We start from the raw sequence: 15,410 nt of genomic DNA on the forward strand, positions 1-15,410 counted from the left end.
GACACAGATACTCTTTTTGTTCCTCAAACATACCAAACTTGATCTTGCCTAGGGGACTTTGATGGCCGTCCTCTACTGAAAGTCATTTCCTGCAAGATTTGCATGATTAACTTCCATTCATACCTCAGAGCAGATGTCACATTCTTAGAGAATCTTTGCTCAATGAGTCATGCCAAGGTGGCTCACTTTCCCCACTCACAGTTACACTATCCTGTTTTTTCTTTTTCTACCACTAGCCCAAGTAATCTTTGCTTATTTGGCTAATTGTCTCTCTTTGTTCACATTCTAGATTGAAGTCATTTTTCCCAGAGCAAAGACCTTTTTTTTTTTTTTTTTTTTTTTTTTTTTGTTTTCTGTATTTTTCTGAAGCCGGAAACAGGGAGAGACAGTCAGACAGACTCCCGCATGCGCCCGACCAGGATCCACCCGGTATGCCCACCAGGGGGCAATGCTCTGCCCCTCTGGGGGGGGGGGTTGCTCCGTTGCAACCAGAGCCACTCTAGCGGCTGGGGCAGAGGCTGAGGAGCCATCCCCAGCACCCGGGCCATCTTTGCTCCAATGGAGCCTTGGCTGCGGGAGGGGAAGAGAGAGACAGAGAGGAAGGAGAGGGGGAGGGGTGGAGAAGCAGATGGGCGCCTCTCTTGTGTGCCCTGGCCGGGAATCGAACCCGGGACTCCTGCACGCCCGGCCAATGCTCTACCACTGAGCCAACCAGCCAGGGCCTGTTTGTTTGTTTTTTATATCCCTTTTTCCTTTTATATCCCTAGCCTAAGGTATTCAAAACTACATGTTGGATAAATGAAGGGAAAAAAATGAGTGCATGAATGGAGGTACAAATGAAATTCAGGAGAGAAAAATCACAAAGAGGCATCTTTAGAAAGGAGGATGGCATATATACCCAAACAGGCTTTCACAGTAGAAAATGCTTTATGAACTGATTTTATGGCTAGAGTTATAAGAACTTCTTTCTCCCTCAACACTGCTTTCTTGAGTTATTGGCCAGTAGCCCTGTTTTAAGGATGGATCCTAAAAGTTTCACCTCCGCCCAAGAATAACCCCATCAATTAGATTTCTCTTTTCCCTCAATATATTCTGGCACCAGAACTGATGGAGCGACCATTCAACCATAAATCAATTTGTAGTGAGTGAATGATCAGAAAACACACAAAGCCTACAGAGGCAGGAAGCTTCATATTTCAGATGTTTTGGAGCATTGTACTGTTTTTTTGTTTTTTAATTTGATGCACTTGTACCTATTAAAAGAGGAAATACTGAAGTATTCTTTTGGGTGTTAGGTGTTAGCACTACTCCTTGAAGTATACAGTCATTTTTTTGTGTGTGTGTGTATTTTTCTGAAGCTGGAAATGGGGAGAGACAGTCAGACAGACTCCCGCATGCGCCCGACCGGGATCCACCTGGCACGCCCACCAGGGGCGACGCTCTGCCCACCAGGGGGCGATGCTCTGCCCCTCCGGGGTGTTGCTCTGCTGCGACCAGAGCCACTCCAGCGCCTGAGGCAGAGACCAAGGAGCCATCCCCAGCGCCCGGGCCATCTTTGCTCCAATGGAGCCTTGGCTGCGGGAGGGGAAGAGAGAGACAGAGAGGAAGGGGGGGGGGTGGAGAAGCAAATGGGCGCTTCTCCTATGTGCCCTGGCCGGGAATCGAACCCGGGTCCCCCGCACATCAGGCCGACGCTCTACCGCTGAGCCAACCGGCCAGGGCCACAGTCATTTTTAATATTTGTCTGGAACAACCTATTGATTTTTAGGCAAGAAAAAAAATGTTTTTTTTCTTTTACCTTGATTTCCTAAGTCCTAAATGTTCTGAAATCAGTGACAATATCAAGATGTGAGCCTTTTCTTGCTCAAACACTACTTCTCTCTCCCTGTACATGCTTTGCATACCCAGAGACTTATATTAGTAGAAACAGGCACCAGAATACAGGGTAAGACTCTGGGAAAGCTCATCTGAATGTGGCAGGAATACTTAAATGTCTATGTATATATATATATATATATATATATATATATATATATATATATATATATATATATATATATATATATGAAAATATTTATTTTCTGTCTTAATACAAAAATTAGAGCATTTGATGATAAAAGGCACAAATAAACTCTCACATTTCATCCAAACAGCCAAATAAAGAATGGAGGGAACAGAGAAACATTGTCAGGACATGTGAGCTCTCTGTCTAAATAATTTATTTATTTATTCATCTATTTATTTACTAATTTATTTTTAGGTGAGAGGAAGGGAGATAGTGAGGCAGACTCCCACATGTGCCCTGACCAGGATCCACCCAGCAAACTCATCTAGGGCCAATGTTCGAGTACCAAACTATTTTTAGTACCTGAGGCTGATATGCTCCAATGGTGCTATCCTCAGTGCCTGGGGCCACACTTGAACCAATTAAGCCACTGGCTGTGGGAGGGAAAAGGGAGTAGAAGGTGAAGAAAAGCAGATGGTCACTTCTCCTGTGTGCACTGACCAGGAATCAAACCCAGAACATTCATATGCCATGTGAATGCTATATCCACTGAGCCATCAGCTAGGACCTATTTATCTATTTATTATCTGTTTATCAAAGTAATGTGCTAAGAGTTAAAAATGCTGTTTCTTGTCCAAATCACACTGTTAGAAGATGAACTGATTACCTAAGTAGTGTGACTGGAGACTCCCTGGGCAAATATACTTCTTCAAAATTCTAGCATGTCATCCCTGTTCCCACAAAGGGGAAAGTAGCCAAAGAAGGCCCCAAAGATATTAAGCCAGTGCTTCTCAAACTTTAATGTGCATGAGAATTACTTATGGAATTCTGTTGAAATGTAGATTCTGATCCAGTAGGTCAGGGTGAAGCCAAAGATGCTGCTTTACTAACAAGCTTCCAGGTGATAATGCTGCTCGTCTGCGGACCACATTTTGAGGAAGAAGTGTTCCAGTACAGAGGCCCAGCCCTGACCAAATTGGCTTTATAGTCCCTGATATGCTGCCCTCCTGTGGCTCCTGAAGTAACTGCCCTCTGTGCTAGCATTTTTATTCTTGAATTATATATCTGCAATCATTCTCTACTTACTCCAGGTAAAGGCTTTTCAACCTTAATTCTTCCCATAACACTTTCATGTTTTTCCATATCACTACATTACTTTATCATTTCAAACATATCCTAATATCTAATCTCCTTTCTGAACTAATTATTTTAATTAGCTTTCTTTTCCTTAAATAGATTTCTTTTCAAAGGAAACTATATCATTACCTCAAATGAGAAGATAAGTATTATTTTTTTCACAAATACAAGGTAACTGTAAAAATAATTGAAAGGAAAACAAAATAATTTTTAAAAGCCCAGATAGATGTCCTCCAAAGCTCCAAACCTAAATTTTTGTTAGAGGGAGATGAACAAGTGTTAAAGCAGGGGTTGGGAACCCATGGCTCGTGAGCCAGATGTGGCTCTTTTGATGGCTGCATCTGGCTTGCAGACAAATCTTTAATTAAAAAAAATAATAACGTTAAAAATATAAAACATTCTCATGTATTACAATCCATTCATTTCCTACTGCTCATGTTCATGGTTGTGGGTGGCTGGAGCCAATCACAACTGTGCTCTGGGACAACACCAAATTTTTATCGGATAATGCGTAACGTACACTGGTCGTTGTATGGCTCTCACGAATTACATTTTAAAATATGTGGCGTTCATGGCTCTCTCAGCCAAAAAGATTCCCGACCCCTGTGTTAAAGACTCAGATCACTAAACCAGCTCTGTTTTGATAATATCAAGAGGATTGAAAATGAACTGAGTACAGATTAAGTTTTATGCAGTTCTTACCTTCTAAATCATCTCTTGGGGAACTTGCTGTAGATAATGGTTAAGGGTCTTGCTGTTCTGCATATTTGTGCCACTTGTATTTGAGGAGTGTGTTTATAGATCTAAGTTAATCATTGTCACAGCAGGATAGTCTAAAACAAAAGAATGTGCGAGTGGGGTTCTCCTACAGCCCCTTCTGCATAAGCAATGGTGTAGAGGCTTTGAGTGTTCTTCATTAAACAAACATGGTTGATTTCTCTGCCTCACTGTCAATTTTCTGAATGTTACTAGAATTTCTACCTGGAGTTATAAATAAGTTTATTCTCATTCACTCATCCATTCAAGAAGTAGTAATTGAACTCTAAGCACAAAGCTTTGAGAAGAGTCATAGATAAACTCTACTTCCCTCTTCTCCACAGATGATTAATCAGATCAATATTGAAAATCCAGCTCCCTTTACCAGTGAATGGTTCAAGGTGGGCCAATGAGATGCACAATACACCAGGGAGAAACTAGCTAATTGTAGGAAATAGGTTTGTTTGTTTGTTCTTAATAGACCTATAGGGAGAAAGCTTTCCTCTCCTTTCATACGTAACTGAAGTGTGATTCCTACTGGTTACCTAGGTCACCATACCTCCCCTTCATCCTTAAGGGTAACAAGCCTCCAAGGAAAGCAGATCTTGTGGATGGTGGATCAGACAGAAAGAATCTAGGTCCTCAATGACATTGTTGATTGTTACAGAATCAATGGTGGGATTCAAATAATTTAACAACCGGTTCTCTGCCCTAATGACAGTTTTAAGTATAAAAAAACAATATACTGAAAGATAGTTTATTATTTTCTGTATTTAATAGTTAACTAAGAACAGTAAAATAGATACACAAAACTAGATTATGTTATAAGAAAGAATTTTAATATATCAGTGAAAAAATATTAAACAATATCTGACAAAAACCAATAGAACTGTTAAAGATATTTCCATATTGCTTTTTGATTAGTGTCCTCCCTTGCAGTTGTTTTCACATATGGATGGAATGAACTTTACTATGGGTGCTTAGAATACACTGTTCCAGCCCTGGCTGGTGGGCTCAGTGGTTGAGCGTCAGCAGGGCGTGTGGATGTCCGAGGTTCAATTCCTGGTCAGGGCACACAGGAGAAGCACTCATCTGCTTCTCCACCCCTCTGCACCTTTTCTCTCTCTCTCTTCCCCTCCTGCAGCCAAGGCCAAGGGCTGAGGATGGCTACATGGCCTTGCCTCAAGAGCTAAAAAAATAGCTCGGTTGTTGAGCAATGGAGTAGCCGCCCAGATGGACAGAGCATCCCCTGTTAGGGGACTTGCCAGGTGAATCCTGGTCAGAGCACATGCAGGAGTCTGCCTCTGCCTCTCTACCTCTCACTTAATTAAAAAAAAATGCTGGTGGGCAGATGAACCTTACAAAGGAGTAAAGAATAAAAGAATATAAATTTGTGGTTTCCACATTGGGGGGCTGCCCAGTCACCCACCTTAGAGAGAACCCTGATTACAAGTGCCATTTTAATAACCTGTTTGCCAAATCAACAAAAGATTAGGTATCGGTTCTGCCAAACTGGTAAGAATCCGCTGAATCCCACCACTGGGATGAATGTATAAGAGTTCTGAGCTTTGAGACACCTTCATTTAGCTACTGATCTTCAGATACTTACTGCTTCAAAATCAAAATCTAGGTACACTTGAACTTGCCATTTTATATTTCCCAAAGGACAATGAATTAAAAGTAATTTTTTTTAACCAAAAGAATGAAGTGTAGCAGGATATACAAGTAAAACTTGACAGTATAAGACTTAAAAATGGTATTGATGGCAGACTCTTACGAATCAATAATATTTCAAAATAAAACAAGTTAAGAAGGGTGTTGGTCAGATAAGTTTGTAAATATGATATATATGTTTGCTTTCTTATAGTTTGCATTGGGACACGCTGTAAACAGGCAGGGTTGTTATAGCCTAAGGCTTAGTTTTAAGACTAAGCTTTCCTACACACTCTTGACTATTGCATGATAGGAGGTGGTGCACTCTCATGAGGAATCTCATTTATGCCTCAGATAAGTGACTGTATCAGAGACTTCCTTGTTTTTATATTGGATTAAAGGTTTTTATTTCTACACTATAAAATGGGGCAGAGGAGCCCATGCTGGAAGAGAGCAGAGAAAGTCCACGTGAAAGAGAGGAGAAGCAGCCAAGATGGTGGAGTGCAGAAGGAGAAGCCAGTTTGTACAGAGAGGAGATGAGGAACAGAGGTGACTAAGGCTGGTGAGCTAGAAACTTTTGTGTTGGGCAGATAAAATATATTATGCTCACTTTGTTAAAGATGGCGCTGCCCACATAGAGACCCGTCACCCAGGTGATATTAATGTGTGTTGGGGCGAGCTGTGGGCAGGCAGAATCCTTGTAGCCTGGGGCTTGGTTTTGGGATTAAGCCTTTCCCACCCTTTTTGATGTGGGATGATACAATCCAATCATGCCTCAGAGGAGTAACTTTGTATTAGAGACTTCCCTATTTTGTATATTGGATTAAAGGTTTTGGTTTTTACACTATAAAATAGGGGCAGAATGAGCTTGCTCTCTCAGTTCCTGAAATTAGCATTAGAGAGCAGAGCAGAGAAAGGCCACGTGGAGGAGGCCAGGAGAAGCAGCCAAGATGGCGGAGTGTTGAATGAGAAGCCAGTTTGTGCAGAGTTTGTGCAGGGAGAAGGAAGGAAATGGGAAAGAGAGGTGAATAAAGTCTGGTGAGCTAGAAACCTTTGATCCTAGGAAACTCAGATAAGTCAGTAGCTTTGTGAGCACTGAATGTGAGTGGGTTTTGGAGCCCAGTGTGTGTTTTTTACTTGCTGGCTAGGATTAAAAAAGATGGCCCATCAGTTTTTGGCTCCGTTGTTTCTTTACCGGCTGTCCAAATCCAATGTGAACCTGCATGTGCATGGCCATGATGGCGGCTCCTGGCTTTATACTTTGATTCTGTGAAACTCGGATAAGTCAGTGGCTTTGGGAGCCCTGAATGGAAAGGGAAGTGTTTTCCCACTGTGTGTATTTCTTGCCCACAGGGTGCAAACTAGGATTAAAGCTAATGGTCCACCAGTTCTTGACTTCGTTGTACAAAGGGGCATTGGTCCTACCCAAACACAGAGGCTGTTTTCATAAAATGACTGGTGAGTCTGGTATTTTGACAATGCCCTCCTCAAACCCTTCTTATATATCTCAATCATACATACACCAGCTACCATTTGAGTAGCATGTTCTCATTTTGACTATATCACTGTAAAGCCAGTAGCCAGGGCCACCCCTATCAAAGCAGCCTGGCCCATGCAGGTTCGCATTGGATTTGGACAGTCGGTAAAGAAACAACGGAGCCAAAAACTGATGGGCCAACATCTTTAATCCTAGCTTGCACCCGGCAGGCAAGTAAAAACACAACCTGGGCTCCAAATCCACTCACATTCAGTGCTCACAAAGCTACTGACTTATCCGAGTTTCCTAGAATCAAAGGTTTCTAGCTCACCAGACCTATTCACCTCTATTCCCCATCTCCTTCCTTCTCCCTGCACAAACTCTGCACAAACTAGCTTCTCACTCAACACTCCGCCATCTTGGCTGCTTCTCCTGGCCTCCTCCACGTGGCCTTTCTCTGCTCTCCTCTGCTCTCTCCTCTAATATTAATCTCAGGAACCAAGAGAGCAAGCTCCTGTTCTGCCCCCATTTTATAGTGTAGAAATCAAAACCTTTAATCCAATATATAAAATAGGGAAGTCTCTAATACAAAGTCACTTATCAGGGACATGATGGGATTGTATCATCCCACATCAAAAAGGGTGGGAAAGGTTTAATCCCAAAACCAAGCCTCAGGCTACAAGGATCCTGCCTGCTCACAGCCCGCCCCCAACACACATTAACATCACCTGGGCAACGGTCTCCAAGTGGTCAGTGTCATCTTTAACAAAGTGAACATAATACATTATATCTGCCCAACAATCATCTTACTCATTCTAGAAAAAAACGTATTGGGTAGTGTGGTAAGGTGCCAGAGAACTGTAAAACATAGTATTGGCAATGTCATTTTAAAGAGGAAAAGTCAGGCTTTCTGTCTCGTCCTTTCTTTGGAAAATGGAGGGAGAAGGATATGAAAGTCTTCTGATTTACAAAGACAACTGGGTCATTTAGTTTTAGTTCTCTGAAAGGATTAGGGTTATTTGAAGAGTTTCCTTTCCCTTTCAATAAGAGACAAAATTTACATACCACCCTAAACTGATTTTAGCTCTCCCTCTGTTGGGCAGATAAAATATATTATGCTCACTTTGTTAAAGATAACGCTGCCCACGTGGAGGCCCTTGCCCAGGTGATATTAATGTGTGTTGGGGGCAGGCAGGATTGTTGTAGCCTGGGGCTTGGTTTTGGGATTAAGCCTTTCCCACCCTTTTTGATGTGGGGCGGTACAATCCAATCATGCCTCAGAGAAGTGACTTTGTAGTAGAGACTTCCCTATTTTGTATATTGGATTAAAGGTTTTGAATCTACACTATAAAATGGGGGCAGAACGAGAGCTTGCGCTCTTGGTTCCTGAGATTAATATTAGAGGAGAGAGCAGAGAAGAGAGCAGAAAGAGGCCATGTGGCCAGGAGAAGCAGCCAAGATGGCGGAGTGCTGAGTGATAAGCCAGTTTGTGTAGTGTTTGTATCTGGGATAAGGAAGGAGATGGGGAACTGAGGAGAATAAGGCTGATGAGCTAGAAACCTTTGATTCTAGGAAACTTGGATAAGTCAGTAGCTTTGTGAGCACTGAATGTGAGTGGGTTTTGGAGCCCAGTGTGTATTTTTACTTGCCCGCCGGGTGCAAGCTAGAATTAAAGACTATGGCCCATCGGTTTTTGGCTCCACTGTTTCTTTACCGACTGTCCGAATCCAGTGTGAACCTGCATAGGCCCGAAGGCTGCTGTGATAGTGGCCCTGGCTCTGGCTGCTGGCTTTACACCCTCCCTTCCTGGAATCCTAAGAGTAACTTACCTGTAGGCAAAAGAAGGGAGATGGACACTAAAAGATTTGTGAATGTCTTTGAGTGTATTACCTTGAAAGTTTTTTAAAAATTTATTTATTTTTTACAGAGACAGAGAGTGAGTTAGAGAGAGGGATAGACAGACAGGAACGGAGAGAGATGAGAAGCATCAGTCATTAGTTTTTCATTGTGCGTTGTAACACTTTAGTTGTTCATTGATTGCTTTCTCATATGTTCCTTGACCATGGGCCTTCAGCAGACCGAGTAACCCCTTGCTGGAGCCAGCGATCTTGGGTTCAAGCTGGTGAGCTTTTTGCTCAAACCAGATGAGCCCGCACTCAAGCTGACTACCTCGGGGTCTCGAACCCGGGTCCTCTGCACCCCAGTCTGACGCTCTATCCACTGCACCATTGCCTGGTCAGGCACCTTGAAAGTTTTAAATGGATCCCCTAGACCAGTGGTAGTCAACCTGGTCCCTACCACCCACTAATGAGTGTTCCAGCTTTCATGATGGGCGATAGTGAAGCAACCAAAGTATAAATAAAAAAATAAGATTTAACTATAGTAAGTTGTTTTCTAAAGATTTATTCTGCAAAACTTAGCAAAAATCCGACATAAAGTACTTAGTAAGTAATTATTATTATATGCTTTAACTTGCTGTAACTCTGCTTTATAAATTTTATAAAGTAAAGTTACTTCCCTACTTTATAAATCACCATTACTGTGGAACCAGTGGGTGGTTAGATAATTTTACTACTAACAGAGATACAAAAGTGGGCGCTAGGTATAAAAAGGTTGACTACCCCTGCCCTAGACAAATGTTATAAGCTTGTTAATGATTGTGTTGTGATGTCATGCTCCCCCCAACCTGTATGTCGTCAAAGGGTATATATATAACCAGCCTCTGAGATATACTCGAGGCTGAATGATTTGGGTCAGATATACCCCGTGCTAGTCATATGCGGCCAGCATATTAATAAATCTCTTTTTAATAAAACCTGTAAAGCTTCATCTGGACTTGGTGTCTCTACATAAACCCATGGAAGTGAGGTACAGTACTTTATAACAGTAGATATAATTATCCCATATTTTAACCACCACCACCCCTTAAAAGAAAACAACCGAGGCTCAGAGAAATTATGTAATTTATCCAAGATTATACTACAGTAAGAAGCAGAGGCTGGTCTACCTGTACTCAAAGTCACTCTTATTTTTATTGTTTGGCCACCTCATCTGTTACACTGACTTCTACCTAACTTCATACTGTCAGCCACCCTAAAGGCATAAAATTTGAAATCACATTCTCAACTCATTTACTGTGTAACTGGTCACTATACACAGTTGTCTAAACCTTCGTTTTCTCAGCTCTAAAACTGGGATAACAATGCCTACTGTAAAGCCAGCAGGCAAGGCCACCAGTACAGCAGCCTGGCCCATGCAGGTTCGCATTGGATTCGGAGAGTCGGTAAAGAAACAATGGAGCCAAAAACTGATGGGCCAACATCTTTAATCCTAGCTTGCACCTGGCGGGCAAGTAAAAAACACACACTGGGCTCCAAAACCCACTCACATTCAGTGCTCACAAAGCTACTGACTTATCCGAGTTTCCTAGAATCAAAGCTTTCTAGCTCACCAGACTTATTCACCTCTGTTCCCCATCTCCTTCCTTCTCCCTGCACAAACTCTGCACAAACTGGCTTTTCACTCAACACTCCGCCATCTTGGCTGCTTCTCCTGGCCTCCTCCACATGGCCTCTTTCTGCTCTCCTCTCTGCTCTCTCCTCTAATGATAATCTCAGGAACCAAGAGAGCAAGCTCCCCGTCTGCCCCCATTTTATAGTGTAGAAATCAAAACCTTTAATCCAATATACAAAATAGGGAAGTCTCTAATACAAAGTCACTTATCTGGGCATGATGGGATTGTACCACCACACATCAAAAAGGGTGGGAAAGGCTTAATCCCAAAACCAAGCCTCAGGCTACAAGGATCCTGCCTGCCCACAGCCCGCTCCCAACATACATTAACATCACCTGGGCAACAGCTTACATGTGGGCAGCGACATCTTTAACAAAGTGAGCATAATATATTTTATCTGCCTAACAATCCACCCCCTATGCTCACTTTACTAACCACAATCTACAGCACCGGCATTCCTGTGCAAGGAAATTAGGCACATTATACAAATTACATACAGTTTCAACAATCACAAAAGGTACACTTCACCAGACTCTGAGCACTTAGCCCAAAGTGCAAAATGTCCTCAGCCTTCTTTCTAGCCATGGGAAAAGCTTCCCGGGGCAGGGGAGTGCTTCCAGCAAAGCCATCCCCCACCCCCATCAGGGTATTTCATATTGTCCAATAACCGTAAGTCCATCCAACAAAAGAGCCAATGCCCACTCCGGTCGTAGTCCAGGAAATTAGTCCACACACATGGGGTGTTAGCCACCCCCCTCATCCCTGCCATCCTGGCAGGTCTTACACTGTCCCAAAGAGGAGGAGCATGTGGCAATGACAGTCAGCATTTCCATCTCTGCTCCGGACAGCATGAATGCGTCCAGCCCTATGTCCCAAAATCACACACCTACTAGGAACATAGTAAGTATTCCTTGCTGCTGGGCTCTCATCTTCTGGAGACTGCAAATCACAACTCCAGCCCAATTCTCCTCATCCTCCAAAAGGAACTGAAAACATCAGCTCCTGCTGCCGGTCTCAAGCCCCAGGCCGCTGCCGCCTTCTGCTCCGTAGACCTTGCAGCTCCAGACCCGGCCTCAACCTCAGCCTCAGCCTCAGCCTCAGTCCTCGCCTTCTGCAACTCAAGAACCTATGAATACTCCTCCAGCAGTTGCTCCATTTTCAGGTGAATCTCGCAAATCTGGTTGGCCTCCTCCTCCAGCATTTCCTCCAGCTCTAGGGTCAGCATCTGTTTCTCCCGCATTTGCTCCATCTCCTTCCACTGTTCGGTTTGCAGGTCCCGGGCAGCCTCTTCCACAGAGCTCTCCGTTTCCTCACACATGGTGGTAAAAGTCAGCCAGCCTACGATCCCCAAAAGAACAGCCATGGGGAACCATAACAGCAGCCAGTCCTCTACTCCACCACACAAAAGTGGTAGTGGCTCCATACCGATCTGTATCAAATCCTGCCACAGACTATGCCAAATGTAAAGCCAGCAGCCAAGGCCACCAGTACAGCAACCTGGCCTATGCAGGTTCGCATTGGATTCGGACAGTCGGTAAAGAAACAACGGAGCCAAAAACTAATGGGCCAACATCTTTAATCCTAGCTTGCACCCAGCAGGCAAGTAAAAAACACACACTGGGCTCCAAAACCCACTCACATTCAGTGCTCACAAAGTTACTGACTTACCCGAGTTTCCTAGAATCAAAGGTTTCTAGCTCACCAGACCTATTCACCTCTGTTCCCCATCTCCTTCCTTCTCCCTGCACAAACTCTGCACAAACTAGCTTCTCACTCAACACTCCACCATCTTGGCTGCTTCTCCTGGCCTACTCCATATGGCTTCTTTCTGCTCTCCTCTCTGCTCTCTCCTCTAATGATAATATCAGGAACCAAGAGAGCAAGCTCCCCATTTTATAGTGTAGAAATCAAAACCTTTAATCCAATATACAAAATAGGGAAGTCTCTAATACAAAGTCACTTATCTGGGCATGATGGGATTGTACCACCCCACATCAAAAAGGGTGGGAAAGGCTTAATCCCAAAATCAAGCCCCAGGCTACAAGGATCCTGCCTGCCCACAGCCCGCTCCCAACACACATTAATATCACCTGGGCAACAGCTTACAGGTGGGCAGCGACATCTTTAACAAAGTGAGCATAATATATTTTATTTGCCCAACACCTACCTACTGTGTTAAAACGATTAAATAAGGCAATATAGGTAAAACAAGAAGCACATTGCCTGGCTCATACTAGGTGCTTAATAAGCAGATCATTACCCTACAATATTTTTTTAATTAAATGAACAGGGGAGGCAAAGAGATAGACTCCCGCTCGCCCTGCAACCAGGATCCACCCAGCAAGCCCCCTATGGGGGAATGCTTTGCCCATCTAGGGCAAATAAAAATAGCTTTGTTGCAGTGCTTGAGGTGGAGGCTATGGAGCCATCATCAGCCCTGGGCCAACTCACTCAAGCCAATCAAGCCATGGCTTTGAAGGTTGGGGAGAAGAAGGGAAGGGGTGAAACAGATGGTTGTTTCTCCTGGGTGCCCTGACTGGGGCTTGAACCCGGGACATCCATATTCCTGGCTGATGCTCTACCACTGTGCCAAACAGCCAGAGCTTACAATTTTTAACTTATATTGAAATGCACTGATATTTAACTTTTTTAATGTGTTACGGTTTCCCCAGCTAGATTAAAATCCTATGACTTATACTTTTTTTTTTTACAGAGACAGAGAGAGAGTCAGAGAGAGGGATAGATAGGGACAGACAGACAGGAACAGAGGGAGATGAGAAGCATCAATCATTAGTTTTTTGTTGCGACACCTCAGTTGTTCATTGATTGCTTTCTCATATGTGCCTTGACCATGGGGCTACAGCAGACTGAGTAACCCCTTGCTCAAGCCAGCGACCTTGGTTCCAAGCTGGTGAGCTTTGCTCAAACCAGATGAGCCTGTGCTCAAGCTGACGACCTTGGGGTCTCGAACCTGGGTCCTCTGCATCCCAGTCCAATGCTCTATCCACTGCACCACCGCCTGGTCAGGCTTGTACTTCTTTTGTATCTTTCTTGTCAGTTAGAATGCTATTGATTACATGTTCTGGAAACCAAAGCTAAGGTGGGTTAAACACAAAGGAAATCATTACCTCACACAGGAGGATGGCCAGGGTTGGTCTGAGAGGTGGTTGATTCTGTACAGTGGTGGGATTCAGCTGGTTCACACCGGTTCAGCAGAACCAATGCCAAATTTTTTGTTGAGTTTGGTGAACTGGTTGTTAAAATGGCACTTGTAATTAGGGTTCTCCCTAGTTGGGTGCCTGGACAGCTGCCCAATGTGGAAATCACAAATTTACATTCCTTACTCTTTTTAAACATTCATCTGTGCAACAGCATATTCTAAGCGCCTGTAATAATGTTCATTCCATCCACAGGTGAAAAAAAATTGCAAGCAAGGATGCCAATCAAGAAGCAATATAGAAATATCTTAAATAACGGTTTTATTGTTTTTTGTCAGGCATTGTTTGATATTTTAAAACTTTCTTATAATTTAGTTTTATGTACCTCTTTTATTGTTCTTATTTAAATATTAAATACATGAAATCATAAACTACCTTTCAGTATATCTTTTTTTATACTTAAAACAATCATTAATCATTAGGGCAGAGAACTGGTTGTTATTTGAATCCCACCATTGATTTATCCCCTCAGTATTCTTCTTTTATAGGAGCAGAAGTCATTACCATCCTGTTTCACTGGTGAAATACCCAAAGACTGAGGCCAGTAGGAAAAGATGAGAAATCAACAACTATCTGCAGTCTCAGAATAGGGCTGATGCACTACCTCCCTGCTGCTAAATAAACGAATTTTCCACTTGTACAGTTTTCATTTATGAAATATGATCTCCTGCAAGCAGTGTGAAATGGACTTTGTGCCTTTTACCCTGCATGAACTTGTCGCCCACTTTCCTGAACCTTGTGAATTTGCTCACTCTTGAAAGTGAACTTTTAAGTCTTGGGAAATTTTTTTTTTTCAATTGACGGCTGCTGCCAACAGAATGTCTCTTGCTTCCATTGAGTTACTCAGCACCTTAGAGAGAAAAATTGTTCTGTAGAGAATGTTGAGACAGGCCACACTAGTGCTGCAGAAAAGAAAGATCAAATCTGCCTTCAGGGAAAGTTGAAACACTAAATTTAAATATTGGAGATAAAAGCAACGGATGCTGGAACTCCTGTAAGGACAGCAAAGGAGAAGGGAACCACTCAAGTTCTCTTAGCAAGAACAGGGCAGGCGCCATGAACAAAGGGTCCCTGATCACTGACCACACTGTCGTTGGGGGAGGAGGGGCAGGTACGCAGAGTCTACCCTCCTTTGTTCTGATTCTTGGCTTTGTCTTCCCTTTGTTTAAGTTGAAAGTTTATAGGTAGAGGAGTTCGTGTAATGAGTGGATTCAATATAGAATTTGAACTTGGAAAATTGCAAAGAAACAGAAGTTACTGTTTGCCGCCTGTCTGATTTGTCCACTTGAAATCAAAGCAGTTGGCCTATTTCCTGAAAAAATAGTCAGTTTTAGGTTGTCTGTATTGTCACTGTGAGGTCGGTTGGCAATGGGGGGAGGCCAGTCACATGAGGAACCAGGCCTGGGAACTTTGGCTGGAACTGCTCACACCCATGTCCGCCAAAAGAAACTTCCCAAGAGCCCTTTGAAAAAGAACGACTGTCAACCAGTGAAATTTTGCCACATCATATCAATCGACCACCCTACTGATGCTATAAATTACCCCCAAACAGGGGAGGTGGCACAACTTCTCTGGCCCGTTTTGCAGACCAGAGAACCTTGTCCGGGATGTACTCTACTAAATAAAGCTTTTGCTGTTCCGCACTTGGTG

At 43.2% G+C, this 15,410-nt stretch overlaps 1 non-coding gene across 1 annotated transcript; it reads right to left on the reverse strand.

Moving 5' to 3' along the window:
- Positions 1 to 1,646: 1,646 nt before the first annotated feature.
- TRNAI-GAU (transfer RNA isoleucine (anticodon GAU)) lies at positions 1,647 to 1,722 on the reverse strand. Its single transcript has one exon. It is a non-coding gene; the product is annotated as a tRNA-Ile (tRNA).
- Between the last annotated feature and the right edge of the window lie 13,688 nt (positions 1,723 to 15,410).

Source organism: Saccopteryx leptura, chromosome 7 (assembly GCF_036850995.1).
Source record: "Saccopteryx leptura isolate mSacLep1 chromosome 7, mSacLep1_pri_phased_curated, whole genome shotgun sequence".
Classification (NCBI taxonomy): domain Eukaryota; kingdom Metazoa; phylum Chordata; class Mammalia; order Chiroptera; family Emballonuridae; genus Saccopteryx; species Saccopteryx leptura.